This window comes from Otolemur garnettii, unplaced genomic scaffold (assembly GCF_000181295.1).
Source record: "Otolemur garnettii isolate 467f Iridium unplaced genomic scaffold, OtoGar3 scaffold00019, whole genome shotgun sequence".
NCBI lineage: Eukaryota > Metazoa > Chordata > Mammalia > Primates > Galagidae > Otolemur > Otolemur garnettii.
Genome location: NW_003852414.1, coordinates 5383429 through 5411045, shown reverse-complemented (window position 1 = coordinate 5411045; position 27617 = coordinate 5383429). Strand labels below are relative to the sequence as shown.

Below are 27617 nucleotides of genomic sequence, written 5' to 3'. Positions count from 1 at the left end.
TCCACACCATTTTCACTATTCTTGTTCCTTCAGCTTTACGAGATTAAACACAAACTTATAACTTGCTGACTGGGCCTAATGCAATAAATTATAGACACTGTACCTAAAGTGAGGGTGGTAAAAATAAACCCGAAGAATCTTTCACAAAGATCACTGAAGGCCCTGATTGTCATCCAACCTTTGCTATTAAATTAACTGTGTGATCTCAGATGAATTGTGACTACTCAGGACTTCAGTTTCTTCATTTATAAAATGAATAAGAGGATGCTGTCCAGCTCTATAATTCTAATTTAAAATTCTTGCCCTCATGAACCAAAAGAAAGTACAAAAATCCTTTATATACACACACACTCACAAATGTCTGTAACAAACTAGTTGGTCTGGTTTTAAAGCAAAAGCAGCTAAGCACAAATCTAAGAAGTTATACTGGCAAGAAAAATCCTTGCCCTCTTTTAATTTTGATTTTTAGGTCTCAATATAGTACAATAAAGAAAAAGTGTAACTTTAAGTCGAAAAAGACATTTGCCTTTTATTTCATTAAGCTTTAGAAACTAATCTAAAAAAAAAAAGGAGGGAACTCTACCCCACTTTAAAATTTTAATACTACTACAACATTTACAGAGTAAATTTTAGAATGTTTTAAAAACAAAAATGCAATTTGGAAACTTTTAATCTAAAAAACTCCCACAACAACATATTGTATTACTTACATAGCCAAGAACAATATTCATTAATTTTAAAAATAGTACTCTTTCAAGTAATCAAAATTTGAAAAATATGTCTGCTAAATTTCATCTTTTGATGTCTCCTCTAATTAATTCTTAGAAGAAAACAGCATCCAGGACTCTGTCTTCTTTAATATGAAATATACGAAAAAACTAATATGCTATATTGATGCTTTGTTATTCACAAGTATCCAGCTTCATACAGATATTAAAAATAAAAGCCCAATATTTTAAGACCCTAACTTTGTCACAAGTATCCAGCTTCATACAGATATAAAAACAAGAGCCAAACATTTTAAGGACCCTAACTTTGTCACTTTCAATCACTATATGTTGGGAGAAACAAAAAAGTTAACATTTTGTAAGTTGTTTTATCACATTTTGATGTTTCCATTTTATTGATGTTGAAAAATGTTACTTGTTCTTGTTTAAAAAAACTGTGTGTGCGGTATTTATTTGTCCTGATGCTGTAAGAGCAGAGCAAACTTTCACTTAACCCTACTTTCTACTGCCCCTGTGTCCCTGGACTAGATTCTCCGTAGTTTCGACTTTTCCAGAGTAGAAAACTCCCATTTCCTGAGGTTTGCATAAGATATTTGTCTGGCTAAGGTGAGATGAAGACCTGGTAGTCCAATTGGCCCTTTTATAAACTTTCAGCTGAACATCTATTTTTAGTACCATGCCTCACCTCCTCCTTCTGGACCTGCTTAGGTTTTTACCTTCTCTACTTTAGTTATGGCATCAGATACTTTCTGTCTTCAAATGTTATGGACAGGGAATGCTGATGTCACCTACCTCTCACCAAAAAGAGTTGGAATTTTGGCTTCTATTTCCCCTGTTTTATACTATTTTCTTTTTAAATAGAAGAAAGCAGAAAGTTCTTTATTTAGCATCTTAAAATCAGAAATTTACAGTCTGAATTATTTCCAGTACCATTTTTTTTTTTTTTTTGGGAGACAGAGTCTCACTTTGTTGCTCTCAGTAGAGTGCAATGGCATCACAGCTCACAGCAACCTCCAGCTCTTGGGCTTAGGCCATTGTCTTGCCTCAGCCTCCCGAGTAGCTGGGACTACAGGTGCCCGCCACAATGCCCAGCTCCTTTTTAAATTTTTTTTTAAGGCAGTTTGGCGGGGGTAGGGTTTGAACCCTCTACCCTCAGTATCTGGGGCTGGTGCTATACTCACTGAGCCACAGGTACCACTCACCAGTACCATTTTTAATGATCTGAAGTCATGAGTTTTGGTCTGCTAAGCACATACTCCCATTCCTGATTCTTTTGGAGAAAACCTCTCCTACCACAGAATACCCCAGTGGGGCCTGGTGTCACTGATTTGTGCCCCTCTATACGGTCTTGGGAAAACACAACCCAGGCTGGCCTACCAGTATACCCCATTCCCAGGCCACCATCACTGTTAAAGGATCCACACCCATGGTCAAACAGAGTCAATCTTCTTCCAGGCAGATGGCTGGACATGTGGCCTGATAGATTCTCATTCTGTTGAGATTGCTAAATTGAGATTGCTAAACTGGAAGGATAACAATCTTCAGCTCCAAGTGGTCATCTTACTGACCATATGCCTGTCTGAAGAATGACAAATAGAGAAACAAGCAAAGCTGAAAGGGAGTCCAGATGAGATCATTTTTAGTTTCTGGCTGAACGATGCCTAAAGCCAGATGCACCTCTGGAAACCATAGTTACATAAACAATTACGTTCCCTTTATTTTCATAAGCTAGTTTGAGCTGGCTTTCTATCCCCTGCAACTGAATAATACATAATTTAATCTAAATGTTCCAATTATTAATACTCCAACAAGAAAACACCACTTCTTTGCCCAAAACAAATAACCTAACTTCTTTTATTAAACAAAGTCACAAAGCATAAATAACATATATGTGGTCCCTTTTGCCATTTTGGTACGAGACTTTAACTTTATTTAAATATTCCCATGTTTTCAAGGCAGTGGTATCTTTGAGCATGAGGTATGCAGATTCTGTAATACTACAAACCCAATAGACACTAACCTGCAGAACAATTTTCTTCCAGGTTCTCCAACTATTCTTGCCATTTCTTTAAACCTTCTCTATCAGAGTGCTCAGCCTTTAATAAAGATCAAGTTACATAACTATCATACATAAAGTCTATATGGGAAAATGAAATACACTTCAAAGTATTTATTCCTTGGGAGGAAGAGCATGATTTAAGTTTGAAGAATTATTCAATCTCAATCTCTGATCCAGAGGCTGGAGACCAGGATAACTTTAACCGGAAAGATTTATAAGAAGGTAGAAGGTAATTACATGGTTCTGAGGACACAGGTAGGAATACTTAGAAGTCTGTGCTCCTTAGACATGCTCCTTGGAGTGATTTCCTCATTATTATTGCTGGCTATTGTGCTCATCAACCCAATAGTCAATGTTTAAACCAGGGGTCCTCAAACTTTTTAAACAGGGGGCCAGTTCACTGTCCCTCAGACCGCTAGAGAACCAGACTGCAGGTCCCAGGATGAGTTGGGTGCTAAGCAGGACAGGCAGTGGTGGCAAAAACACCCTGCCAGCCCGATAAATGTCCTTGGCAGGCCACATGTGGCCTGCGGGCTGTAGTTTGAGGACGCCTGGTTTAAACTTCTGGTAATGCAATGCTTACCTGGGTCTCCAGTTAGCATCAAGGGCACACAGGGGCCAGACAGGTAATCTAAAAGAGCAGGCTGAACATCTTTGATGTTTAACAGTTATGTGTGTTAAAAAAAACATCATTAAAGTTTCAGTCCCTCTCATTCTTTTCTTTTTGGTTCAAGTTCTATTTTCATGCATAATTTCTACCTATTATCCCTAGTTTGTTCCTGGTTTGTTTTATAATGCTATTTTATTTAATTACTTTTTTGAGAAAGGGTCTCACTCTGTCTCACCAGGCTGAAGTGCAGTGGTGCAATCATAAGTGACTGCAGCCTTGAACTCCTGGGCTCACATGATCCTACCAGCTTAGCTTCTTGAGTAGCTAGGACTACAGATGGCACCACTGGGCTTAGCTGAGTTATTTTTAAAAATTTTTTGTAGAAATGGTATCTCAACTATGTTACCCAGGCTGGTCAGTCTCCCATTCCTGGCGTCATGTGATTCTCCTGCCTTCCCCAAGTATTGGGATTATAGGCATAAGCAACCACACCCAGCCTTATAATGTTATTTTAAATAATAGCTTTTGGCACTGATATTCTTTGTATACACTTTAATTATGTATGAATAAGAGTTAATAATAATAATAATTGTTTGATTTATTGACTATGCAGTATGTGCCAGGCACTATTCTAAGTACTTTGTATTTATTAACTAATTTCGTCTTCACTGAAATCCTACAGTGTAGGTGCCATTATCCCCATTTTATAGATAAGGACACTTGCTTTTCTGAGATCACATAGCATCCTTGTCTGTTCCAGTTCTTAGAGGAAAGGTTTTCAACTATTTCATTATGTTTGCCATGGTTTTATCTGTCTACTGAATAATAAGGGTTTTCAACCCTTTCATTATGATTGCCATGGTTTTATTTGTCTACTGAATACTCATATGGTTTTCCTCCTTTCTGTTGATGTGATGTACCACATTTATTGATATGTTAAACTATCCTTGCATGCTCAAATCTCACTTGACCATGATGTTTTTATCTTTTTGATGTGCTATTGGATTCAGTTTGCTAGTATCCCATTGAGGATTTTTACATCTGTGTTCATGAGGGACACTGGCCTGTAGTTTTCTTTTTTGTGCCCTTATCTGGTTTGGTATTAGGGTAATGTAGGCCTCATAGACTAAGTTAGGGAGAATTCCCCCCTCTTTGATTTTTTGGAATAGTTTCAGGAAGATTGGTTCTTCTTTGTACGATTGGTAGAATTCAGCTGTGAATCTGTCCTGTCCTGGGCTTTTCTCTGTTAGGACACTTTATATTACTGATTCTATCTTACTACTCACTATCAGTCAATTCAGGTTTTCTATTTCTTCCTGATTCAGTCATGGTAACTGATATGTTTCTAAAAATTTTTTCATTTCCTGTATGTTTTCTAGCATGTCAGCATATAGTTATTCATAACAGTCTTAATGATCTTTTATATTTCTGTGGTATCAGTTATAATGCCTCCTTTTTCTGTATTTGGGTCTTCTTTCTTTTTCTCTTTTTTAGGAGAATTCTGAAAAGCAGTTTTGTGAAAACAGTTTTACAAACGGCTTTTATTCCTCAGGTCTGTTCTAGAACTTTAAAAATTTAGGAAAAATTGTTCTGAGAATGTTAACATCAACTCTAGTCCATTAAGTCACATTGCGAAGCCTCATAAACCTCACTGACTACAAACATTTCTTCAGTATCTACCAGAGTTCAGATCTATTTAATATGGTATAGAAACTATGATTGCTTCTGATAAGTGAAAGGAGATACTTCATATGTTGCCAGGACACACTCTACTATACAGAGATATTAAATCCACAGTGCTTCTAGCTGGCATACCACAGGGTTTAATACTTGTAACATTATTTTTGGTAAGTTTGGAGAGCAATATTAAGAAAGTGAAATACCATAAAATGTGTCCAAGCCATTTCATTTAATGTTTTTCTTGTTGCTGTTGTTGTTTTACCTGAATTACTAAGTGTAGAGTGTAAATGTCTTAACACAATAACTAAGAAAATGTGGTAAAGGCTATGTTAACCAATTTGATGACAATATTTCAAATGGTATATAAAACCAGCACAGTGTACCCCATATTGGCATTAATGTACAAAGCTATGATTTAATAAAATAAAATTAAATTAAAAAAAAATAAGATCTCTCAAACTTTCACTGGTTAGTTTATCTATAAAATCATTCTGAAATACACCAGCTTATTATTCTCACAATAACCCCAATGGTCATTAAAGCAAGTTTTATCCCAATATGACAGATGAAAAACTGAAGCGCAGAAGTGTTAAATAACTTGTTCAAGGCGGTTAGTGATAAAGGTGAAGCCTGTATTCAAGCCTTTGGGTTCTCAGTTCACTAATCTTACTCCCTAAATAAAAATCATGCAGACTTACTAAGATCAGGCTTTTCACACAGTCAGACTGACCCCAATCAAAACCAATTTCTATCAACTTTTAACCTCAGATAAGTTTTTTAAACCTTTCTGAAGTCAAATTGTAAAATAGGGTTAAAACCACAAATTACACATAATATACAAAAGCATGGCACAGAGTGGGCACTTGATAACATGTTAGTTCCCTTTTTTTCCTTCTCTACCACAGAATACTTCAAATCTAAGCAAATTATTTATCATTTCTGAATAAATATTTAGATGATTAGTAGAATCCTAAATAGCTTCTAGAAAAACTCAAGGGATATGAGGAAATTGATCAAACAGTAAATTCACTGTCACAGGCAATGACGACTATGGTTAGACACTATTTTCATATATGTACTATTATGCAATAGCCAAGAAAGTAGCTATTTTTTAAAAAGTTTATGATGCTAAGTCTTTTTTAAAAAAAGATAGGTCACATCAAAACTTTATACTTTGAACTTATTCTCTGCTGTCTAATAAATATGGCTCACTGTCTCCAAACATGAAAAATTTAAAACACATCAAAGAGGTATGAAATATTTCCAACCTGTGGTATGGCTGGGACTCCTGAGTGTGGGTACCTTATTGCCATCATGTTCCACTTAAACAAGGACCAAAAGAGTCATCACCAGGATCTTTTGGCTTGTCAGTGCCACACTAGAACAGAAATTATGACTCCTTTATAACTACACTCTGCTGGCTTAGTTAGCCCTTGTTAACGGGGCTGGGGTAAGCGTGCTCATGGATCCATACACCAGCAGGGGATAGGAAGCAAGGGGCTGTACTGACTGTGGACGTGGGCAAGGAAAGAAGCGTAAGCCCAGAGGAAGGATGGAGGCATTGTAGTGAGGGGGCATGTATACTTCTACCACTAGAAAATTGAGCAATTATCAAATTTAATGCTAAAAAATGCTAAAATGCATAGCATGATTTAGAACATTACTTCATATTTCAACTTAATGCTAGAACTGTGTGCTAATAACTACCTAATACATGTGACTTTGGCTCTTGGCACAATCCTCGCCAACTAGGGTTGTGTTATTGCATATGTGGGAGATTATTAAATGCTTTACAATGATTATGTGAAAGGTCATATTCCTCATACACATAGCTTCACTTACTGTAATGAGTTAGACAAGTACATGAGTAGACAATGGTCTCCTTCCATTAAGTGCAAACTGGCTGAAATTACTGTTTAAGTTGCCAGGTTGTAAGAGAAATGAGATCAAATTAATGAGGGTGAAGTTGTATAATCAGTTTATAAAACAAATCATGCTGAGGTCAAGGCTGACATCATCAACTCCCACACATCTAACTGCACTTAAAAATGCGACTCTTCCCCTTTCCCCCCACTACCACTGCTCTAATTCAAGCTGTTTCTTATTTCTCTTCCATTCATATGTAGCTAAAGAATCATTTATCTTGGCAAACACCAATTCGATCATGTCACCATTTCAGAAACCTCTGAGGGCTCCCTGCTGTTTGAGGGACAGAGGCCCAACTCCTGAGCATAGGGGTTCTCCTAAATTTGGCTCATCCTTCGAATTCAGGGTTTCCAAACCTGGCTAAATATGAGAACAACTAGAGGAGCTTTAAAAGATAAACAGGCTTACTATGTTCCATAGCCCAGAAATTCTACTTATTAGTTCTGAAGTGAGATACAGGAACTTGTAGCTTAAAAACCTCTATGGATGACTCTATACACTGAAAACGTTGAACCACTGGTCTAATGTTCCCACGTATTTTTTCACCCAACATGAACTAACCCTTCTGTGTCAGTCAGGAATGCTTTTTGCTTGATTATTTGTGTCTCTGTCCTCTATTCGTGCTGTTAATCCAACCCAGAATATTAATTCCTCTTTGGCCCTTTCTTTTTATATCTTCGCCATTCTTCTAAACTTAAGTGAAATCTTACCACTGTTTTTACAATCACGGTGAATCATAATGATATCGCCACGCTGATAATCCTAAGGGCATTTATTACCTTCATAAAGTATCTTAGGGCAATTAATAACATAGTTTTCTGCATGAATGTTTAGTATTTTGCTCCTTGCACTTCAGGCTCCTGAGGAAAGGCAAACTTTACCTAAGATCCACTGTTCCCACTCCCTAGACCCTAGTATTGACAACAGTCTTAAGCATAAAGTAGACACTTGTGCTTAATCCTTATGATGACTAAATAAATAAAATTCTCTGAAATTTAAGAAGTCTTTTTTCTTACAGCCTGACAACCTAAACTGTCAGCCTCCAGGGTTGTTTATGCACATAGTGACATGTTTTTTACTACAAGCATCATTATGCCCCTGTAGAAATGATAATCATTTGTCCACGAAAAGTGATGTGATGTCAAATACAGAGTGTGATGCCTGTAAATGTGTTTTTTTCCTAGAGATAGAATGATTTTCCATGTTTATATGTACTCAATTCCCATACATTTGTAGAAAATCAGAAAGAAGTACTACAAGTTCCCAATCTGTCAATACCTGACTTATCAAAAACCCACCCATGTAAAATGACAATAAAATCCATTTACCATCCTAACCAGAAGTCCCTTTTCCCTCAATTTAGATGACAGGAGAGTATCAGTAACCTACAGGTAAATGTCTCTCCTGCAAACACTAAACACAAAAAAGGTACTGATGGGAGAGTACCCAATATTGCCAGAAACATAGCTCAGGCTCTCCTACCACTCAACCTACCCAGAAATTCCCTCTCTCAATTCTAGAATAAGATGGATGTATTTCCACTTTCTTTACAAAACAGCCTTATACGTGGTGGCTGCCTGTAGTTAAAGCAGTGCTGGTACTTATGAGTTAAATAGTCTTGAGAGAGTTGGCTGAGAATCTAACCACTATTTATAACATTGTTTTTGTGGAAAAATGCTTTCTGCATTCCAAACAACAGAATTAGACATGAGCTTTTCGACTACAGTTCATTTTTGAGGCTGGGAACTGGTTGTTTCTTGTGAACTAAATGCACTATGGTTAATTCTAAGATTGTTGGCATTTTCCTAGGATAAGATGACAACCAGTAGTGCATAACAAGCATGAATAGTTGCCAAAATATGGATTGTATGTTTCTATAAGGATAAAAGACAGGGGATACTGGGTGAAAAAGCCATTTATTAATTTACTGAACACCATTAAAGGCTATGATGACTGGTATGAGAGGTAAAAATTAGTCAGACAAGATCTTTGATTGTTATAAGTCTTACAATGTAGGATGGGAAGTAAGACGAACACAAAGCTGCACAGCCAAATGTGCTGTAACAGTGACAAAAACAAAACATTACATGATGTGGGCAGAGAGAGAGTGAGTTAGTGTTTCTAGCTGGAGTAATCAGAGTAAGCTTCGTGGAGAGGCTTCCATAGGATTTCAATATGCAGAGGAATAGTAAGAGGCGAGCAGGGGACATCACAGGCAGGAAAACTAGAACAAGTCAAAATAGAGGCATGAAGGAAAAATGAGAGTTCAGAGAATAGTGAAGAGTCCAGTGACAAAAGTGGTGGATATTTTTAGGAGCTTGGTAGGGGTCTTTGAATGCCAGGCAAAAGAATATGGATTCCATCCAAAGGGGAGTTAGAAGCCATTAAAGGGTTTTAAAATCACTAAAGTGGCTCTATATGTAGACTTATCTGGCAGCAGACCACAGGATAGAGGAAAAGAGAATGAATACAGATAGGCTACAAGGAAATCATTGTAGGATTTGAGGTTGGTTGACCTTCCAAAGCTAGGTTTTGGAATAAACAGTTAATAAACATTTAAGGTTTAAGTACTATTTAATTAATAAACTACTTCGTTTACTAAGAACATGTAAATCATTTAGAAAATCTGTATAAAGACTTAAAAAACAGAAAAACAAAATATTAGCTACAATGGAAAAACCATTTTAAAATATTAGTTAGAACTTTATGATCAGACTTGATACAAATAAAAGAATGACTACGGTATTAGTCTCATTTTAAAAATAACAAGAGTTTAAAATTAAACATTATATTTTTATAAGCACATAAAATTTAATAAGAAACCATGAGTATATTCCAATTCCAGTGATTCAATATATAAGGTGACTATAAGATAATCCCCTAAATTTTAGAGTTGAGAAAGTTTCAAAAGTAATTCTCTGCATTTTAAATCAATTTTGACCTGGTGCTAAAATAGATGTAAACAGACTGACCTGAATTGATTTGATTTAGAAAATGTCTTCTAGCTTCAAAATGTCGGTATTAGATGGGACATGGCATTCATCTTTATCTGAAAACAAATGTTATGGAAATAATAAAATTAAAAGAATTGATAGCTTATAGAAGCAAATTAGATGATTATCCCTGAAAGACCACAAAAGAGTTATATGAAGTCTTATAAAATTGACATTACTTATACCAGGTATAATTTAAGAACCTAAAATAAAAATATCAAGCTGTGCTCAAAGATTTAAAATAGGAGATACAATACCTTACCTTCATATATTTTTATGTCAATCTCCTAAAAAATTCCAGAAAATATATTATTATTTAAGCCTACTTTAAGCTGAACAATTTCAAATTTAGTTGACATTTGAGTCTGATTAAGTACCAGGAGAAGCAGGGAGATAATGAAGAGACAGTTCCTGTTCTTCAAGAAACATATAAACTTGGCTTGGCACCTGTAGCACAGTGGTTATGGTGCCAGCTACACACACCAAAGATGGCGGGTTTGAACCTGGCCTGGGCCAGCTAAACAACAATGACAATTGCAACAGAAAGTAGCCAGGCTTGTGGTGGGCGCCTGTACTCCCAGCTACCTGGGAGGCTGAGGCAAGAGAATCGCTTGAGCCCAAGAGATTGAGGTTGCTGTGAGCTGTGACGCCACAGCACTCTACCAAGGGCAACATAATGAGACTCTGTCTCAAAAAAAGAAACAAACAAACATATAAACTCAAGAAGAGACAAACGTGAAAGGTAGACATATGATGCTACAAGTGTTCTTATGTGCTCTGGGATGTTGGCAAGTGTTGAGTCTGTTATCTCAGCTATTGTGTGCAGTGCTTCAAGAAACATAGGCAGGCACATATCTCAGATACTGATTTCACTTATTTTGGATATATACTCAAAGTGAAATTGTTGAATCATATGGTAGATCTATTTTTAATATTTGAAGAACCTCCATACTGTTTTCTGTAATGGCTGTCATAATTTACAAGCTTACCAGCAGTATGTATGTGACGTCCCCATTCTCTACATTCCGTCTAGCAATTATTTTTCATCTTTTTGATAATAACCATTCAGAGGTGAGGTAACGTCTCATTGGTTTTGATTTCAATTTCCCTGATGATTAGTGTCAGGGAGCATTGTTTCACATATCTATTGGTCACTGGCCATTTGTATGTCTTCTTTTGAGAAATGTCTACATCTTTTGCCCATTTTAAAATCTGAATTTCATTTTTATTTTTTACTATTTTCTTAACTACTGAGTTGTGTGGGTTCCTTATATATTCTGCATTTTGGCCCCTTCTCAGATACGAATATTTTCTCCCGTTCAACAGGTTATCTCTTTAGTCTGTCGACATTTCTCTTGCTATACATAAGCTTTTCAGTTTAATATAATTCCACTTGTTTATTTTGTTTTGTTGGCTGTGCTTTTGAGGGATTATCTTAAAAAACTTTATCCAGGCCAATGTTACAAAGTGTTTCTCATAGGTCTTCTAGTAGTTTCATAGTTTCAGGCCTTATGCTTAAGTTTTCAATTGTTTTGAATTGATGTTGGTTAAGTGGTAAGAGACAGGGTTCTGGTTTCATTTTTCTGCCCGTGAATCCAGTTTTCCCAGTACCATTAAACTGTCCTTTCCCCAGTTTATGTTCTTGGTATGTTCAATGAAAATTAAGTTGTCTATAAACACGTGGATTGATTCCTGGGTTCTTTAAACCATTCCACTGGTCTATGTGTATGTTTTTATGCCAGTATGATGTTGTTTTAGTTAATATTGATTTGTAGTATAATTTGAACTCAGGAGTGTAATGCCTCCTGCTTTGTTCTTTTTGGTTAAGACAGCTTTGGTTATTTAGGGTCTTTCGTGGGCACATACAAATGCAAGGATGGTGTTTTTCTATTTGTGTGAAAAATGCTATTAGTATTCTGATAGAGTTTGCACTGAATCTGTAAATTGCTTTGGATAATACAAACACTATAACAAATCTAATTCTTGCAATCCATGAACATGGAGTATCTTTTCATTTATTTTTTTCCTCTTCAATTTCTTTCATGAATGTTTTATCGTTTTCATGGTACTGACCTTTCATCTCCTTGGTTAAATTTATTCTCAGGTAGTTTTCTGAAGCTACTATAAAAGGGATCGCTTTCTTAATTTTTTTCATATAGTTAGCTGTTGACATATAATAACGCTATTAATTTTGTATAATGATTTTGTACCCTGCAAATTTACTGAATTCATTTACTGGTTCTAATAGTTTTTGGCAGAATCTCTAGGATTTTCAAGTATAAGATCATGTCTTTCTGCAAATAGGGCAATTTGATTTCCTTATTCCCAGTATGGATTCCCTTTATTTCCTTCTCTAGGCTGACTGCTCTGGCTAGGACTTGCAGTCCATACTGAAGAAGTGGCAAAAGTAAGTATCCTTGTCTTGTTTTAGGTTTTAGAGAAAAAGCTGTAAAATTTCCCCGATTCAGTATGATGTTAGCTATGGGTTTGACATATATGGTCTTTATTGTATTAAAAGTATATTCCTTCTATGCCTTCTATTCCTTCTATGCCTTAACAACTTTTATCATGAGAAGATGTTAAATTTCATCAAATGCTTTTCTTACATCTCTGGAGATGATATGACTTTCGCCTTTCATTCTGTTAAGGTGATGTATCACATTTATTGATTTACATATCTCTCCTTCCATACCTAAGCTGTATCTCCCTTAATCACGGAGAATGATCTTCTACATGTGCTCCTGGACTCAGTTTGCTAGTATTCTGGTGAGGACTGTTATAACTATGTTCATCAGGGATATTGGCCTATAGTTTTCTTTTGTTGTTGTTGACATGTTTAGTTTGGTATTGGGGTCTTATAGAATGAGTAAAGAAGAATCCCCCTTCACTACATTAATTTTTTGGAATACTTTGAAAAAAACTGGCATTCTTTCTTTTTTAAGTGTTTGGTAGACTCCATCAGTGAAACTAACAGAGTCTGGGCTTTTCTTTGATGGAGAAATTTTATTACTCATTCAAGAATCATTACTCATATTGGTGTGCTGAGGTTTTCTATTTCTTCGTAACTCAGTATTGATAGGTTATACGTGTCCAAAAATGTATACATTTCTTCTATGCTTTTGAATGTATTGATATATAAATATTCTTAATAGTCTTTAACGTTCTTTGTATTTCCATGGTATTCACTGTAATACTGCCTATTCTTCATTGATTTTATTTGAGTTGTCTCTATTTTTAATCTACCTAAAGCTCTGTCAATTTTATCATTTCAAAAAATAAAAAACCAAAGCTTGATTGGGTGTGGTAGCTCACACCAAGTTTGGGAGGCTGAGGTAAAAGGACCACTTGAGGCAAGTTCAAGAATAGCCTGGGCAACATAGTAAGACCCTATCTCTAAAAAAAAAAAAAAAACCCTGAAAAATCAGCTGGATGTGCTAGTAGGCACCTATAATCCCCAAGTACTCAGGACGCTGAAGCAGGAGGATCATTTCAGCCCAGGAATTCAAGGCTGCAGTGAGCTATGATCATGCCACTGTACCTCAGCCCGGGTAACAGAGTGGCACTCAGACTCTTAAAAATAAAAAATAAAAATAAACCTCTTCATTTGGTTGATCTTTTCTTTTGTTTTAGTCCTATTTCATCGATTTCTCCTCTGATCTTTATTTCTTTTCTTCCACTAATATTGGGTTTAGTTTGTTAATCTAGTTTCTTGAAATGCAATGTTAGATTGTTTGAGATCTTTATGCTTTACTGATGTAGGGAATTTATTCTATATGCTCCAAAACTGCTGTTGTTGTACCCAATAGTTCGGTGTTTCCATTTTCACTTGTCTCATGAAATTTTTAAATTTCTTTTTTAATTTCTTCATTGACCTGTTCGTTGTTCAAAAGCATACTGTTTAATTTCCATGTATTTGCAGTTTTCAAAGTTCCTCCAGATTTCTAGCTGTACTGCATTACTGTCAGAAATGATGCAACTGAATAAAAATACGTGAGTTTAATTGTTTTCAAATTTTTCAAAAAATTTTTTTTGGCCTAAAATATGACTGATCCTGAAGAACATTTCATGTACTGTTGAGGAGAATATGTTTTCTGTGGCTGTTGGGTGGAATGTTCTGTAAATGTCTGCTGAGTCCATTTGGTGTAGAATGTAGTTTAACTAGATGGCTTCTTTGGTGATTTTCTGTCTAGCTGATCAGTGAATTGTGGAAGCTATTAGTGTCCTTTTCTTTAGGATTGAAGAACTCTCCTTAGCATGTTTTGTAGGACAAGTCTAGTAGCAATGAACTCCTCCAGCTTTTGTCTGTCTGTGAAATTCTTGATTTTTCCTTCATTTTTGAAGGATAGTTTTGCTGGGTTAAACATTCTTATTTGACAATTTTTATTCCCTGGGCCTCTGAATACATCATTCCACGCCCTCCCGGCAGGCAACGATTCTGCTTAGAAAAGTCTGCTGCCTGGCACACCGTATAACCTTTATATGTGATTTGCTTCTCTTCTATCACTGCTTTTAGAATCCTCTTTCTTTTCGACCTTTGAGAGTTTGGTTATATCTTGGGGTGTCCTTGGGTTGAATCTGATGAGTTATCTTTGACATTCCTCTATCTGAATACTTATTTTTCTCCCTACTCTCCACACTCACATCAACAAACATTTACTAAATGCCTACTAGATATCACGCACTATGGAAGGTAGCCTGCTAAAGACACAGAAACAAATCCAACACAGTTACTCACTTAGTAACATAGAGAATGTTACTAAGAGACATAGAGAATGATGGCATACATAGAGTGACAACAGAAATATGTAGAAGATTCAGGGAAAAAGTTTTGTTTTTTTTTTTTTTTTTTTTTTGGAGACAGAGCCTCAAGCTGTCCCCCTGGGTAGAGGGCTATGGCATCACAGCTCACAGCAACCTCCAACTCCTGGGCTCAAGTGAGTCTCCTGCCTCAGCCTCCCAAGTAGCTGGGACCACAGGCGCCCACCACAATGCCCGGCTATTTTTTGGTTGCAGCCATCATTGTTGTTTTTGGCGGGCCCAGGCTACATTCGAACCCACCACCTTAGGTGTACGTGGCTGGTGCCTTAGCCACTTGAGCCACAGGTGCCAAGCCAGGGAAAAAGATATTAATTTTATCTGATCAGATTTATCTTACTTATATAACCTTGTTACTGAAGAAAATGGTTTACAAATTTTTCTATTTTCTAAACAAAGTAAGTTTTAATTCAAAATTATCAGAGAGCTTAATACTTCAAAAAGGTTGGAATAAGCAATTCTTTTGCAAAGTAGAGGTTCCCCAATTAGTTTAGGTTTCTTAATTTTTTTTTGTTAGTGGAGATATTATAAAACAAATTTATACTAATGGGAAAATTCATACAGAACAGAAGAATTTATAGTAACAAAGAAAAAGTCTCATTTCATTTCCACTCTGCCCTACTCTTTTCCTGGAGGTAATTCTGTTATGCTAGGTCAACTCCTTATTGTTCAAAGCCACAAGCTATGAAAGATACACACAATAAGTACTCTAAAAATCCTAAGACAAATCTCAAACCTTATTTTAGATAGAAGCCTTACCCTCTTTCCCACTAAACTTGACATCAAAATAACCAATAAGACTTAAAAATTACTTTTTATCCTTCTACATTCCAATCTATGCCCCAGAAAAGGTAGATATTAATAGAAAAAGACATAAGCAACAGACCTAAATAATGTGCATGTGCAAGAGAGAGAGAATGAGAACACTTCATAATGACAATACCTGAAACTTGCTCTATGGGAGATTTTAATTGTTGTTCTTAAAAACATAAAGAAAGAAAAGAAGGAAGACAGAAGAAAGAAGGAAGAAGAAGAAGTTTCTAAGCTCAAAAAAATTGGGGAAATACTGAGTCTACACTGTGACTGTTCCTACTTTTCCTAAGATTACCCAACCACCAAACTCGACAATGATGGATCAGCTAGTAATATCCTGAAATATTCTACATCTTTACAAAAATATAGGGTTGGAGACAAGCTGGCTATAGTTTCCCCTTCATTATCACACACTGGTAGCAATTCATACAGTTTAACAAATGTGGATATTCAGAAACAAACACAGGGTCACATAAATTTGCTACTGGCCAAAAGATTAAAGAAATAAAGTCAGTGGACTATATTAAGATTCCATCTTTACTGTGTTGGAAGAACTAGTTTCATTTCTGTGCTGCATTATTTTTCCTTTGGTTGTATAATGAAAGAATAAAACTAGAGACAGAAGTTTGTCTCTAAAATTAAATGTACTGCTGGGTGTGGTGTCATATACCCACAGTCCCAGCTATTTGGGAGGCTAAACAGGGGGACTGCACTGCTTGAGTTCAGGAACTTGAAGCCAGACTAGGCAAAATAGTGAGATTTCATCTCCAAAAAAGATAATAAAAAAAAGTTAAATTAAATGTACCAACATGTTTGCTTATAATGAGAAAATGCAATCAAAGGGTCTCAGTATAAATTCTATTCACTTTTAAATTTGCTATACAAAACAAAGCAAAATGCAATCAAAGGTCTCAGTATAAATTCTATTCATTTTTAAATTTGCTATACAAAACAAAAAAAAAGGATTAAAATTACTTGCAATATTAATATAACACTTGCTTTACTGTAGAAGAATCTATTGTCACCAACAGAGAAAAGTCTCTACCCTACAGGTAAGCTTTATTTTACTGTTTCTTCATTGCTGCTGGGGACAGGAAGTTGGTAACTACTGCCCTTATTTATAAATAAATGTCAGATGACTTCTATATTCCTTTTTGTGGAAATCCCAACTATTTGTTTAATGCCCTATTCAAGTTTCCTCCACAAAATCTTTCATCATTCTCTAATTCAACTCAAAATGATTTTTCCTCCTCCAAGGATTTGATTTTTGTTTATGCTTTTCACTTAGCACATAATCATATTTAATATACTCTAAGTTGCTCTTTAACTTGACTAGTGTACGTACCCTACTCATTGAGAATTTTAGGTGATTTTAGATGGCAGGAACAGGGCTATACACATTTTTGGAGAGCTCACAATAAAAGAAGCAATGCTGTTTACACTACCATTCTATATTTGTTGACTAACATTACTATTCAATGCTTTTCCTAGGAATAGTTAATACTTGAGAGAAAATGTAAGTGCTTTTCTATTATAAAAATAATGAACTGCTTATTAGTTTTAGAAAATGTTAACAGACTATAACTTAAGTGATGACTAAATGTACTGTTTTTCTATGATAGAACAGTGTTATGGCTAGGTCAGCCAAGTGTCAATTACTTAAGGACCAGGGCATAGAATGTTGTGAGGGAATTGTCTAATGACAAAGGGACTCTGAACAGGACCCATCATTAGAGACTAATAGGAAGGGTGAAGGTAACATCCGCAAACATGCACACCATCATGCACATAGGGAACAATCAGGAGCTCACAAAAGTAATCTGGCAGTCCCCATGCATTCAACAAACTATAACTGAAAATGTACTGTGAGACAGGCTCTGTATTAGATACTGGAGAACAGAAAGGGAATGAGAAATACATGTATCAGCCATTTGTGTTGGCTGGCTAAATCAAACAGAATCAATCTAAAAATTCATCTATCTACCTCTATCTCAAATTGTATTACATACAGTTATGGTACACTAAAAAATATTTTAGCTCAAAAGCCTAAACACTAGAAAATTTAAATTATCTTAGAAATTGCTTCAAAGAGAAGGTTTCATTTCTCTCCCCAAGCCCCTAGGACCCCAAATTACTGGATGTGGATATAGAGATGTGCTGTATGCAATATGACTAAGCTTACCCTAGAGCTGTAAGTGAAACGAAAGCTCATTACCTAAGAGTGTTTTGGTGTCAGTTAATAAACAGCTGCTGACCCAATCTTATGCTCCACAGCATAACATTTTCTTCTAAAACTTCAGTGGAAAAGTCAAAAAGAGAAAATTTTGCCAACCACAAAAATGTATACATTTAAAATAGTGGAATAAAAATGACTTACCATGTATTTCTAAAATGAGAGTAAGGCAGGAAATAAATACGTGGTCTCACTATGCTCACTACAATGCCTGTGAATCAACTATGAAAGGAGTCTCCTTGTAGTTTCAGCTAGATAGCATGATATCTGAGGTAACATAAAACGATCTACTGATAAAGTACACTCAAAGTGAGATGGTAGATCAAAATTTACCCTTTCAGAATCAATATCCATTTTTCACATGCATTTTTAGAAAGCAAAATATAATCTTTAGGAAATCAATAGGGTGTCATCCAACCAGAAATTTAGTAAATCAGGAATGAGTAGATTCAATAATCTACACAATTAATTTGGCAACTAAGTTGGCAGCTAACTGTTAATTTTAAAACTAATGTTACTGACCTGTTGTTCTTTTAAATCAAAAAGATTTCTCATGAGACTGCAAAGGAATGAGCACTTAGCCAATCTCATGGAGAAAGAAACAATTTCTAGTCTTAAAAACAGGAGGTTCGCCTACATGATCACCTGGGACATACTTGGCCAGTGCAAGAGACCAGGAGGTTATAGGAGCCTGGGAATGTTTAACATCAAGAAAGGAATTACAGCTCAGTGAGATCAGAGGGAATTACACAGGAAATGTGAATAGTAACCCTTTCATATCTCTGTACCCCCTCCTATTGCCTGTGAGAAACGGAGTCCTGCTGCTATCCAGTTATGTGAATACACAAGCCAATAGCAGAGAGAAACTGGGGAAAAGGGAAAAAAGACATTTTATACACACACACACACACACAGAGTACAGCATAAATTCATTACGACATGATAAAATCATACTGCTCTAGAATACAGCCTTTACCTTTTCTAATTGCCACATACGCACTGTATCCAATAGAGCTCTAAATAAAAATTCCAAAGAAACTTGAAGAATTAGGCAGAGGAAGGGAGATGAAATAGTTGGCAGACTCATCATAAGTAGGGAAACATGGGTCCTAGAAAGCTGACCAAACAAATAGGTCTCCACCCTGGCTTAGGTTTAAATGTCTTGTCCTAGTTAGCCTGTAGGGAAAGCATTTTTTCCATAATAAATAATATGCAATTACAAAGCAGAAATTCTCACTCCATTCTGTATCTACTTCATATAAAAGTTTATTTAATACTCTAAGATAGAAGCTTAGAGAATTTAAATGATTATAAACTTTGTTATTCTTAAGAGTAGCCTCCTAGCAGTAATGAAGGTACATTAAAATATCTCTAGTTACTAATTTGGAAAAGCAGATGTGTGACTGTGCAGATCTTGGACACCTTCATGGGCCTGGTTGGATCTCAGAGAAAAAAAAAAAAAAGACAAGATAATTCTTACCACATCTGCCCCTGGGAAAGGAGGAAATGCTCAGTTTCCATAAATAGGTGAGTTTCAGAGATATTAAATTTAAACATACATACACAGAGACAAGCCCGGGAAAATGGCTGGCCAGAGACATAAACTGCCAAATCATTTCAGAAAGGAGGAAAAGTTTTAGATGACAAAGAAAAGACAATAACAGATTGGGTGTAATTCCAAGGGAAAAGTATTAGAATCTACAAGAGATTCCACAGGAAGAAATTGAAGAGCAAAACAAGGAGGAAGATATTGGCAGAGGTCAACCTCTAAGAGACTTGGAATCCAGTGAAAGGGGGTTAGGTCGAGCAGTTTGTTTCTCCCTCCATCACATCCCTTGGCAGTCAGCAGGCTCTCAAGCTGCTGGAGAGTCTTTCTACCCTCATGAGCCTAAAAGCTGCTGCCCCCAGTGAACCGGGAACTTTCTGGAGGACAGAGCACCAGGCTGGCAGCCTCCTCAGGGTAATATCCCATTACCACAGACCAGAGTTGCACTAGCAGGTGCTCTACTGCTTCTTCACTCACTGTGCAGTTTTATCTTCCCCATGTGTATCAGCCCCTCAGTTTCCATACTGCTCCTTCCCACACAAGGATTTCCCAACTCTGGCCCAGACTGCAGAGCCATAGAGGGCTAGTGGGCCCTGGGGGATCTGTGTGACCCTAGAGCCTGGACATTCTGGGAGAGTTGCCTTCTGGAGAAAGGGACAAAGATGATTAAAGTGCTAGCTCTCCTCAATTAAACTATTTTCCTCTCTTTTCCCTCCCCTGCTCATGACTGCCCAGAGAGATGCTGGAGCCAGAGCCCTCAGAAGCTGCTGCTTCCCCTCTATTGGGGCTTCTACAGAGAGCAGGGCTCAAACTCTTCCTCTTAAAGACCTGCAGAAAACTAAGGGGTGCTTGGACAATGAGCTCTTGGCTCAATGGCCCTCCCCAGTGCTCCTCGCGCAGGTGCTCCATCAGAGCAAGGGAAATGCTGATGCAGAGGGATATCAAACCAACTCAAGTACCCAACAGGCAACTCAGGACGAGCATGCTTCTCTCTGGCATGGTCAGGGACTAACTGTTAGGGACTCTGTAGGCCACTTCCTCTAACCTCAGGACTCGATTCGTGTTTCTTGGGGTCATGAAGGGGAGATGTGAAGTAATTATGGAGGCAAGAGAGCCTGCATGGGCAGAAATGAAAAGATTATACAGTGTGAGTCCCAGTCACAGTACACTTGTGGAGTACCACCTACCCTTGAACCTACACCACCACCAAAGCCCCGAAAAGCAAAGCCAAAGATTCGTATCCAACATATGCTGCAGACACACCCTCAAGAGCATGTGTGTGGGGAAAACCCCATCTAAAAAAAAGAAAATCCAAAACTAAGAAGTAAAAGATGCCCCAATAAGAAGAAGTGAAAAGAACTCTGAAAGTATGAAAACTGAAAGGACCACCCCCAAAAGGAAACACCAGCTCTCCTACAATGGATACCAGACAACATTAAAATATTGAAATGAGAGATAAAGAATTCCAAATATGAACTGTAAGGAAGCGCAATGAAATCTAAGAGAAAACAGAAAACCAAACCAAAGAAGCAAAAAAAAAAAAAAATTCAGGAATGAATGAAAAATTCACTAAAGAGATCAAAATATTAAATAAAACAAATAGAACGTCTGGAAATGAAAAATTCATTTAAGGAAATACAAAACAGAGTGGAAAGTCTTAAGAACAGACTAGACCAGGTGGAAGAAAGAATCTCAGAACTCAAAGAGTTCTTCCAAATTAACTCAGTCAAAAACAAAGAACAGAGAATTACGAGGAATGAATAAGGCCTGTAAGAAATACAGTATAATGTAAAGCAGCAAAATATAATAATCAGAAATTTCTGAGGGTGAAGAAAAAAACACATAATCACTGGAAAATCTATTTGTGGGAATAAGTGAAGAAAACTTCTCTGGTCTTACTAGAGACTTAGACATCCAGGTAGGAGAAGCTCAACAAAATGCCTGGGAGATTCACTGGAAAGAGGCAATCATCAAGACACATAGTCATTAGACTGGCCAAAGTCAACACAAAGGAGGAACTCCTGTGAGTCATGTGGCAAAAACATCAAATAACTTAGAAAGGAAAACCCATCAGGCAACATGCAGACTTCTCAAATGAAACCTGATAAGCCAGAAGGAATTAGCCCCATCTACAGTCTTCTTAAAGAGAACCACTGCCAATCTAGACTTTTGTGTTCTGCAAAGCTAAGTTTCATATATAAAGGAGAAATAGACTTATCCAGACAAGCAAACACTGAGAGAAGTTGTCAAGACCAGACCTGCCATGCAGGAAATACTCAGAACCTCTTTATACATGGAGCAACCCCACAGACACCTACCAGTTTCTAACCACCTAACCATCCAAAAGCCAGAGCTTAAAGCACTCATAAAACAATAGCACAAAGCAGTAAGGTACTGCCCAACAGAACAAACACAAGCGCATCTCATAATTCTATCAATCAATGCAAATCATCTGAAAACCCCACTCAAGAGACAAAGGCTGGCAGAATGGATGAAAAAATACAACCCAAATATATGCTAAATTCAGGAAACACATCTTACCCAGAAGGATACATACAGACTCAAAGTGAAAGGATGGAAAAAATATTCCATGCAAATGGAAATAAAAATAAAGCAGGTATAGCCATTCTGAATCAAATAAAACCAACTTTAAACAAATCATAGTTTATTTGTCACAGAAAAACAAAGATGGTCATTATATAATGGTAAAGGGAACAATACAACAAGAAGACACAACAATACTAAATATTATGCACCTAACACAAGAGTGCCCAGATTCATAAAGCAAACCCTACTAGATTTAAGCAAAGAAATAAAGAGCAGCATCATAATTGTCAAGGACTTTAACAAGCCACTGTCAGAACTGGACAGATTATCCAAACGGAAAACAAAGAAACATTGGACTTAAATAGAACTCAGGAACCAATGTGCATAATGGACATTAACAGAACATACATAGAACAGAACATAGGGTACATTCTGTACCCTAAAACTTTTAAATATATATTCTTCTCATCAGTACATAGAATATTTTCCAACACTGATCATATCTTAGGCCACAAAACATGTATCAACAAATTTAGAAAGTTAGAAATCATACCATATATTTTCTCAGACCACAGTGGGGAGTCAATCAAAGGCTCAATACCATCCATAATAGCTATGAAGAAAATAAAAATAACTAGGAATGCACTCAAAGAAGTGAAATATCTCTACAGAGAGAACTATGAAACATTGAGAAAAGAAATCACACATGATACAAAACAAATAGAAAAACATACCATGGTAATGGATTGGCACAATCAACATTGTTAAAATGTCCACACGACCCAAAGTAATTTACAGATTCAATGCAATTCCCATCAAAGTACTAATATTGTACTTCACAGATGTAGAAAAAATAATTCTACACTTTGTGTGGAACCAGAAAAAAGCCCAAATAGCCAACACAATCTTACGCAAAAATTACAAAGCTGGAGTATCACATTTCCAGACTTCAAACTACACTACAAGGCTATAGTAACCAAAACAGCATGGTATTAGCACACAAAAAGATGTTGACTAATGGAACAGTACAGATAACTTAGATAAAAAACCTTTTAAATACAGTCAACTGATCTTTGACAAAGCTAACAATACACACCGGGGAAAAGAAGCCCTATTCAATAAATGGTGCTGGGTAAATTGGATAGCCACATGCAAAAGAATGAAACCCAATTCATACCTCTTACCACTCACAAAAATTAATTCAAGATGGAAAAAAGACTTAAATGTAATGCATGAAACCAAAAGAATTATATAAGAAATGTTGGAAAAATGCTTCTAGATATTGATCTAGGCAAAGAATTTATGAAGAAGACCCAAATGGCAATAACAACAACAACAACAACAACAATAAATAAACAGGGGCTTCGCATTTGTAGCTCAGCGGCTAGGGTGCCAGCCACATACACTGAAGGTGGCAGGTTTGAGTCCAGGCCAGGCCTGCTAAACAACAACAACAACTACAACCAAAAAAAACCTGGGCACTGTGGTGGGCACCTATAATCCCAGCTACTTGGGAGGCTGAGACAAGAGAATTGCTTAAGCCCAAGAGTTGGAGGTTGCTGTGACCTGTGACACCATCGCACTCTACTGAGGGTGACATAGTGAGATTCTATCTCAAAAAATAAATACAAATAAATAAATAAATAGGATTGGATTAAATTTAAAAGCTTCTGCATAGCTAAGGAAATAATCAATAGAACAGACAACCTACAGAATGTGAGAAAATATCTGCAAGCTATGTCTTTGATGAAGGGCTAATAACCAGAATCTGCAAAGAACCAAGCAAATCAGAAAGAGAGAAACAAATAACTTCATTAAAAGAGTAGGCAAAAGAGAAGAACAATGCTTTTCAAAGAATATAGACAAATGACCAATAAACATATGAAAAAAGGTTCAATACCAAGAATTATCAGGGAAATACAAATTTAAACCACAAGTTACCTTTCTCTGGTTACAAAGGCTTTTTATTTAAAAGTCCAAAAATGATAGATATTGACGTGGATGCAGACAGAAAGGAATACTTATATACTGTTGGTGGAGACTGCAAATTAATATACTCCAGGGAAAACAACATGGAGATTCTTCAAAGAACTAAAAGTAAACCTATTATTTGATCCAGCAGTCCCACTACTGAGTGTTTACCCAAAGGAAAAGAATTATTTTATCAAAAATGTTTATTGCAACACCAACTCACAATTGCAAAGATGTAGAATAAACTCAAGTGCCCAGTAATTCATGAGTGGATTAATAAAATGTGGTATACATATACTATAAAATACTACTACTCAGTCATGAAGAAGGATGAATTAATAAGGCCTTTGCAATAATTTGAATGGAACTAGAAACCATTATCCTAAATGAAGTATCTAAAGAATGGAAAACGAATACCACATTCAGTTACTATTAAACTAAACTAACCGATAAGCACATATGTGCACAGAGGCAAGTAAAACTCAGTGGAAATCAAGCAGGGGGGAGGAAGCAGAAAGGGATGGCTGAAAACCTACCTAACAGGTACAATGAACACTATCTTGGTGATGGGTACACTTATGTAAATACACTGACTCAAGCCTAGCAAAACTGATACATATAACCAAAACACTTGTACTCCTATAATACATGTATTTTGAAACCTTAAAAAATACAGTCCTCAGATGGTAAGGGTAATAAGATACAATGGAAAAAAAGTGCTATTTCTAATGGGATACATTTTAAATATACATAGAATGAAATTTTACAGGTCACTTTATAACAAGATTTAACTCTTTTCATTGGTGTAAGTTCAGGATGAGATGGTTTGCCACAAAGAGTAGGTCAAAAAAATAAATGAAAGTAAATATACAGACAACAAAGCAAACCACCAACAAAAACCAGAAGGGTAGGCTTTTCAGAACTATACAGAAAAGGGAATAATAAAACCCAAAGGATTTTTTTTTCCTCAGTAAAGTGCCTTTTCCAAAGCACACATAGTCTTCTTCAAGGAATAGTTTAAACCCACAGTGTTTTCATGCAATAAATGGCACATCACTAATAAATAAATAAATAAATAAGTAGACATCCTAGTTGCCTTAAATAACTGATGTTTAATTTCTCTCGCATTGGCTTACAGACAACAGTCTCAAGAATCTGCATCAATCTGGAGATGCTCAAGCTTTCTGTGGATTCTGAATTGCTATAATACTTACATTAGGGAAATTTCTGCAGAACAGGAGGGAGCAAAATGATAAACCTAAAATAATTCAGACTCATGATTGGACTTCTGAGCAAGAACCAGTTCTCCATTAGAATGTGAGCCCCAAAAGCATACCAAATGCAAACTCAAGGGAGCTTAGTTGTCTTGTCTGAAAAGGAGTGCTTCTTAACCATTTTTAACCCATGTCCTAGTCTATTAAACATAAACACCTCACATCCTCACTGGATGTTAGTTGAGATTTCAAAATAATGTAACCAAAAAGAAACCAAAGCAAGATGATTTCTGGTTACTTTTCTCAAGTAGTATCCTACCACAATAGAATTAACAAATATTTTTGTAAGTGGATGGATATACATTAAAAATTTTAAAACTTGAAGACAAAGATACAAAATGCCTGTGAAGACTAAATGTATTTTTGATGATAGTGAAATGGCATTTATTAGGACCTTCAGCATATACCTTCTCTTCTCCTTGAGAGTTATTGTAAATTATCTTTTTTAGGATTCAGCCAGGAGAAATACTGACTAATATATAGCAAGCCTTCAATATATATTAAAAGACTTAACAATAGAGCCTCTTTTTCTATTCTGAAAATATCAGAACTCTAATATAGTAACCCAAGGATAGAACCAAGATGGTTAAGTCTTTGATATACAGGCATTTGTAAAGGAGGTAAACTACAGAAGGCTTTAACAAATAAGATAAGGAAAACAGGAAGACAACCACATAATATCATCACATTTATCTAGCACTTAGGAGTATACAAAAGACTTTATGTAGTTTCAACACTACAACTACATAATGTGGATATTATCAACATATGATTAAAACTGCATCAAGTAGCTTTTTCAAAGTCACTCAGCCAGTTAAGAAGCAGAGCTGAGACTTAAAGCTTTCTCAAGCTATCCCACTCACTAAAAAGATCTTTGTTTTGTCATGAAATGTTGAAAATATCCTAATCCAAATGCCAAAATCAGAGTATACATAAGTATGTGTATAACCTGTTTTTTCTCTCAACCCACCCAATATCACTCCCTTTTTACTAATTTCCATAAAAACTCTCAGAGTTCCCAAAGCAGCAGCTTTTATGCCTGCATGCCAGTATGACTAAGGGTATAATGAAAGGCACCTTTCAAAATCAAACCTCCTTCAATCTAGGTCTTGTATCCTATACCTGCTCCCCAAACAAGGACATCATCAGAGGCACAGGCTTTTAAAACCATTAACTAGTGAGGAAATGTCTGGGATTGTCTGTTCCTCACTCAGAATGAGTCAAATATGACACGTACTACCTCTTCACTCTTAAAAGTTGAGCAGGAGCCACCTTTCTATCTCCAACTTTCTGGCCTAGCAAGCAGACAACTCCAGGGACTTGGTAAAGGCTGAATGCAAAAGAACAGCAAATATAACAGAACCAAAAGTTCTATTTTCACCAATTTTTAAAAATCATTCTAAATTTTTTAGTTTTTAACTTTTACTAAAGAATTCTAAACTAATGGCATTAATACTGTGATGCAAAGGCAATGAAGGTAGCATTTTATTTCTATGAAATAAAAAAAAATGTTTTTAACCTCTGAAGGTTATTATCAGAATATGAGACTAAATCACATTAAGAAATGCTAAGCATCCTCCCTGGTACATAGTAACTGCTCAATAAATGTCAGCTACTAACAGTAATACTGAAGTATTAAAAACAAAACATAACAATGGAAAGCCATATTTAAAATGCACCAGCAATGATACATTCTATAGGATTTTTTAACATCTACATAAACCATAAATTTCTGTGTATACATATATATAAATATAAATATTCAGAAGAAGATTTGGAAGAATAAATAGCAAAGTGATAACTTCTGGGGAGAATGAAGGAAGATCAAAAGGATCTATAATGTTTGTTTTGATTTAATTAAACAAAGCAGTCATGTATTCCCTCTATAAATAAATATTTTAAGAAACAAAATTTAGTTTCTTTAATCACATTGATTTCAGTATTACCTGAAAAATGTTTGTTTTATTTGTAATTAATATACCCAAATTTTTCATTTTCTTTATTAACACCAAACTTTATGTTACAAACAACTTTCAGTAATCTTTCTAATGATATTCCTAATTGCTATATCAAAAATAACCTGATTATGCCAAGAGAATGCACTTCCCCACCCCTAGATTTTATTAAGTTTTAAAACAACTTAGTGTATTTAATCAAGGCACAAGGAGGCTTTCAAAGTCCAGGAAGCTATATATCAAAACAGTTTTACATAAAAAGATTACCTGTTCTCAGATTTTGTATGTGTTTACATTTAATTAACATAGTGAAAGTAAAGTTTTTGACTCTTTTTAAGGCCAAACATTTGCCTATTTAAAACCGTCATAACAATTTCAAATGTCTTCGGGGTTGTTATGATTAAAAACCTCTCTTAGCTCTTCTTAACTTCTAATTCTTGTCTGTACAATATTGCTGCTGGTTTTTA

At 35.9% G+C, this 27617-nt stretch overlaps 1 protein-coding gene across 1 annotated transcript in view; it reads right to left on the bottom strand.

The window, feature by feature from the left end:
- Positions 1-27617, bottom strand: part of ZNF438 (zinc finger protein 438) — a 125367-nt gene that overhangs the window by 61071 nt on the left and 36679 nt on the right. Inside the window, exon 3 of the mRNA XM_012803253.2 lies at positions 9976-10052. The gene's annotated coding sequence lies outside the window, so the exon portion shown is untranslated. The remainder of the gene's footprint in view (positions 1-9975; positions 10053-27617) is intronic.